The sequence below is a fragment of the Terrapene carolina genome, unplaced genomic scaffold (genome assembly GCF_002925995.2).
Source record: "Terrapene carolina triunguis isolate 2854851 unplaced genomic scaffold, T_m_triunguis-2.0 Scaffold18, whole genome shotgun sequence".
NCBI classification, from domain to species: Eukaryota; Metazoa; Chordata; order Testudines; family Emydidae; genus Terrapene; species Terrapene triunguis.
In genome coordinates, this window is record NW_020664369.1 from 10,902,618 (window position 1) to 10,909,065 (window position 6,448).

Consider the following 6,448-nt stretch of genomic DNA (forward strand, 5'->3'; position numbering starts at 1 on the left):
AGTCTTGCATCTGAAGAAGTGAGGTTCTTACCCACGAAAGCTTATGCTCCCAATACTTCTGTTAGTCTTAAAGGTGCCACGGGACCCTCTGTTGCTTTTTACAGATTCAGACTAACACGGCTACCCCTCTGGTACTTGACATCAGGCTTTTTTGTTTGCTTGTTTGTGAATAATTTCTGAACCATTCCCAATTTCTGTTAATGTATTCTATGGGCCAGCACAAGACCTGGGAGAAGGGGTACAAAGGTAGCTTTAAGCCACCATTGCAATCCTAGAACCAATCTGTAGCAGGCTTGTTCCCAGCACAAGTCAGAATGGGCCTTAGGGTGTAGAGGCAGAACGGCAAAGGCATCATTCTTTCAGAGAGTGGCATCTGTTTTCATCTGTGCATAGCTATGTCCTTTCCTGCCCACCCAACAGCTGTATTATCACTGCATAGTCCTTGGGCTCAGGGTTTATTATTAGGACCATATTATGCCTGGCCACTATGGAAGTATACAAAGCAGGGATGGCTCCTTGCATGCTTCCTTGCCTTCTGTGTCCATGCTGGCCTGGGAATAACCGTGATTAAAACATAATCATATAGTTTGACTTCTTCTCATTCTTCCCCACTTTGCTTTCCACAGTTGTTGTAATACTAGAAAGGTTTGCAGGATCACCATTTAAGGAATCACAAGCCTCTTGCTTATTTTTTACTTCCTGTTGCCACTGGGGCTGTTGCACACTGGGCAGTCGTAGAAATACAGAACATTACAGAGATGTGATTGATGACAATAGCTACATTGGTTGATGGATTTTGATCCCCAACAGAAATCTGGCATCAATCATATGCCTGAAATTTTCAGTGTTGCTAGATGATTTAGTAGCTGATGTCCCATGTTCTACAACTTCCATTTTGAGTGGAAAAATTTCACTCTCATTTTAGGAGAGTAGCAATAATTTCCATTCTAGATACCATAGAGTCAACAAGTCACCAAACTAGGATACACTACCATGAATGCCATTTTACAACAATTAAGAAGAGAAAGACACACGTTAATTGTCCTGCTGCCTGTCCAGTGGTAGTTTTTGCTATCCAATGCAAAGTAATGTTTCTGTATGTTTTCATAGATGTATTTTTTGTTTAATATACTCTCTCTCTCTCTCTCTCTCTCTCTCTCATATGATAGAATATATTAGAGAGGAATATGTAACTGCCTTGTGGTTTAGAGAGCATGGCCCCTTTAAAACCTTGTCCTGAGGCAGAGGAAGTGCTGATGGTTCCAGGGAGAGGAAGTGCTGGTTGTTTGAGAGGGGGATGGAGAGAGGGAGACTGACAGGGTGTGTGCGTCAGTAGCTCCAGACAAGAGGGCTACAGCGAGCAGGCCCTCACATAGTGAAGCAGCCGAGAATGAGCACAAAGCCTGGGAGGGACCAGGCAGCCGACTGGGGACACCCCAGGACAGGAGCCAGGAGAAGCACTGTGACAGGGAGGAATCACCTGAGAAGGACAAACCACAGCTGGACCCAGTATCCCTGTTGACCAGAGCTGTATGGGACCATGAGTAGTGGCACTTGTGAGTTTGCATTGGGAATAGGGAGGGTGGCTGTAGCTAGCTAAGTGGGGAGGTTGTTGCTCTGTGTGGGTTTGCAGAGAGTGGCAGAAGTGGTCATCGGAGAGGTTTGTTGGGGAAGGTTTACTGGCACCAAAGATGACCAGAAGCACCCAAGACTCACTACTGGACTGGAACTCAGCCCAAGATTCCTGAACTCTGGATCTAGACACAGTGCTCAGTGCCTATCCTTTATATTGTGGTACCATTGGGCCTATGGGTCCTTGTGTTGGATGTAACTCTGTTTTACCACTCCCCTTCTCTTTTCCCCTGTTGTTTTTCTCCATTCATCCCTCTGTAAATAAATGAGGGAGGATGCTCCAGAGGGAGGGGAAAGATAGTCCAGTGGTTCATGCACTAGCCTGGACTAGAAATGGCCTTGGTTATAAATGACCTGCATTCAATTCCTTCTCTACTATAGACATGCTAAATGGGGATAATAGCACTTCCCTACCTCACAGAAGTGTTGTGAGGATAAAAAAAACATAAAGATTGTGATGCATTCAGATACTATAGTAGTGGGAAATCTATGAGTACAAATGATAGGTAGTGATGAATGATTTTCAGTGCATTGGTGTCTAAAAACCAGAATGCAAGTTATTGCTGAGCTACTAAAATGACAGTGGAATTATCCACCTCCAAACAGAAGTTGTAAAAGATGGGGCACAGGACGGTAAATCAGCTAGCAATACTGACAATTTCAGCATATGACTGATGCTAGATATAGCCAAATGTTTATATATGTTCTCTTTTACAATCAAACTAATACATTGTGCAATATACAGGTTGCCAAGTAGTATAGGTATTGTAATGGTAGCTTAAATTAGCCAATAACTACATTTTGTCATACCATACCTGTATTTCAAGATAAATTACTGAAAGGAAGTGGAGAGTGGCTAAATAGAAAGCAAAGAAAATAGAAGAACACATACAAGTCTATCTTCTCTTATAGCCCCCATCGTCCCTTTTATTGCCCCACATTATTGAGTTTATCCTCAGAACACCCCTGTGAGACAATGGTCTATTTTGGGGAGAAGAAAACTGAGTACTAGAGGTGAAATGGCTTGGGAAGTCTGTGGAAGAAGAGATAGGAATTGAATTGAGTACTCCTAAGTCCCAGTTCAGTGACTTAGACATTCAGCCATCCACGGCTGGCTCCAGGGTTTTTGCCGCCCCAAGCGGCGGAAAAAAGAAAAAAGAAAAAAAAAAGCAAGCCGCGATCGCAATCGGCGGCAGCTCCACCGCTCCACTTTCTTCTTCGGCGGCAATTTGGTGGCAGGTTCTTCCCTCCAAGAGGGACCGACGGACCCTCCGCCGAATTGCTGCCGAAGAGTCCGACGTGCCGCCCCTTCCCCTTGGCCGCCCCAAGCACCTGCTGGCTGAGCTGGTGTCTGGAGCCGGCCCTGCAGCCATCCTTCTTCTTGTGCAATGATGAGCCCACACAAGTAAACTACCCACTGACAATATTCAAGTACATCCAAATAAATATGACGTGAAAATTACAAAATGATTAAAATTTAGTTTCCATCAGTAAAAGTTAGTTATATTTGGATCCTGCATGCAATACAGAATATTGAAAACACTTATGTGTTAAACTCCTGCATTACACACAATTAATAAATGGGTGCCAGACTAAATGAAAGTTTGTTTGTTTCCTCTGTCTTTATAGGTAGCCTTTTACCCATCAGAAAAATAGCTTGCAAATACAGCTAGTCAAAAATTTTCAAAATGGTGAGAAAAAGTTTTTGTAAACACTTTAAAAAATATTTTCACATTATTTATTTATTTATTTATTTATGGTGGTCTTCAACCAGTTTATAGACTAGTCAACATTATCTGAAAAAAAATTAACAAAAAATTAAAGAAATGTTTGCAAAAATGTTCTACTTATTCTTTATTCAGTCAAGGAGTATTTTGGGGAGTCTTAACAATCTAGTGGTCTTAAGTTACAATAGCAAAAGTCTTGGAAAGCATGGAGGAAAAGATATAGGTGGGATTTTCAATAAAGCTCAGCTTTGGCCTACCTTTGCCCATAGTTAAGTCATTGGTAAAACTTCCATTGAATTCAGTGAGATCAGAGTTCAATCAACATGAGTGCTTTTGAAAATCCCAGATGTAATATTGCTGAGCAAACCACAGAAGACTCTGAGGTTTGGAAAACATCAAACAATTTGAATTTTAGTACGTTCATACCCAATCCACTATGGTCTGGGAACCTGATTGAAAAACTTATGAGAATGAGCTATCTCTAGATACACTTTCAGGGACCAGGTGGGTTGGAATAACTTCAAGATTAGCCTCTCTGACAGTGTTTCTGCTTCCAGAAAAGAACAGTGGGGAGAGGATAGAAGTGGAGAGGCATGAAAATCAAAGGGAGAAGGATTGGACCCTCAGTGATTATTTGAATAGTGTACAAGATTAAAATGGTCAGCAAATGAAACATTCTTTTCTGCATGATCAGTGCGATTAGGACTGCCTTATTTTATAGTCCAGGACATTTTTTAAATGAATTTGTGGTTGATTAGCAACAAGCACTTAATGGGAGTGCAGAGTGAGGAACACCTACAGCGCTGGTCCAATAAATTGTCCATTACCAGTCTAACTGCTATGAAGAAGCAGCCTACAGCCATGTTCAGAAATTCTACTTGTTTTATTCCTGAATTTTTCAACAACTATAGCTAGATGATCATTCTAACTGGTTGGTGTTTATGGCTTGTAATTTATTATCTTGGGGCTTTAGAGTTTGAAGGAACTTTTTTTTGAACTGGTGGAAACTGTCTTTTTCTCTTTCAAAGACATTCTATGTCTTGTACTCATACTGTGAAAATAATCTGTTACTCTTAATAGTCATTCTTTTGACTGGTCTACAATAAAACGTTCTCACTGACTTCAACAGCAGCAAGTTTGGACACACTTTGGACATATCTACAGTGCATCAGGGAGCAAGACCCCCAGCCCAAGTCCACAGACTCATGCTAGAGGGGCTCGTGCTAGTACTCTAAAAATAGCTGTGTAGACATTGTGGCTTGGGCTCTGAAGTGTGAGGATGGGGGCAGAGGAGGAGGGTTTGAGAGCCTAGGCTCCAGCCCAACTGCAACTTCAAAGCACTGTCTACACAGCTATTTTTAGAGCACTCGCATGGGCCCCTCTACCACAAGTCTATGGAACTGGACTGGAAGACTCAGTCCCCAGATTCAGTGTACACATGCCCAATGACTGTTTCAATGGTCTGCAAGGTAGATTGTCAGCAAGTGATCAGTACAATTCACCACCTTTCTTGTATCACCTCATAGCCTCTCTTTAAAACCAGGAAGCTATTTGTCCACCAAGGCTTTTTTGATAATTGCTCCCATCTCCTTAGTATCGCTACGTTTACCACATCTTTTGCATAGCTGTCAAATGCTCTCCAAATTATTTTTGTAGCATACACATTTTACTTTATGTATATTGTAATGCAGAAAAAAATCCACATAAAGAGCAGCGATGATGTAAGGAAAGGATTTTTCCACAAGAGCTGTCCAGCAAAACTCTGCAAGCCTATGCACAAACACACACACTTCACACTACGCACATACGCACATATAACACACTTCCCTCTGCTCAAACATACAGACACTTCACCCCTTTCCCATTCACATCTACATGCAAACAGAAGACAATGTGATTTTGAAGCCTATTGAGCATGGCATTTCCCCAGGGTAGCATCATTATAAGAAACACCTGTTCTAAATAATTTGGTGCTGTTTATCCACTGGGGAATTTCTCAGGCTGTTCAATTGCCCTTAAAATGTGTTATTTCATAGCTGAGATGGCATGGTCTTACAACAGGCTGCAACTTAAGTTGTGAAGGGACATTGGAGATTCAAACCTCTTGAAAGAGGGTTTTGTTTCTACTTTTTGCAGGATATGGGTGTTTCTTTGCACATTTTGTCTGGGGAAGCAGCTAGTTCTCTGGGATGGGATATGCAGGTTGAAGCTCTTGGATCAGCAACAGTGTTGCAGTTTTGCTATAGCACTTGTTGAGGAGGTGGGTGGAGGTTGATAATAATTAAGGATATGATTTAATCATGGGTATTTTTAGTAAAAGTCATGTACAGGTCATGGGGAAGAAACAAAAAATCATGGGCCTGTGACCTGTCCATGACTTATACCATAAATACCCCTGATTGAATCTTAGGGGGGAGGGGCGCCGTGAGGGGGGAGCACCGTGGAGGGGAAAGCCCATGGCACAAGTTGCCGGGGGGAGTCCCGGGGCCCGCAGCACCAGCTGCGGGGGGCCTGTTGCCCCTCCTGCCGCCACCTGGGGAGGGAGTCCTAGGGGATGTCTTGGGGGGCCCTCTGCTGCTCCGACTGCCACTGGGAGGGAGGGAAGCCTTGGGGGGCCCGCTGCCGATCCGGCCTCCACTGGGGGGAAGCCCCAGGGGGCCCACTGCCGGTTTGGCTGCTGCCGGGGCGGGGAGAGGGAGGGAAGCCCCGGGGGGCCTGCGGCACCACCTTCCGGGGGGGATTGTCAATTTAGAATGAAAACATTCTGGGGGGCAGAGAACATCTCACACTCTGTGTTGGTAAAGCGCACAATGGGGCCTTGACTATGATCACTATTTTACAAATAGCCAATAATAATAATAACACTACAAATACATCTGTACTGTATTATGGCTTTAGAAAAAAGTTAGTAAAATTATTAGAATGGCCCAAAGCACATAAAAGGTGGGGAGAGACTCAAAATGTTCTATGTACCTAGAAGCATAAGCACAATGTGTTTTATATTCTATAGTTCTTATGATAACACTGGTCTACAATTTTTGAGAAGTCGTCTGCTTCAGAGATAAAATGTGCTATTTATTATGTATTTT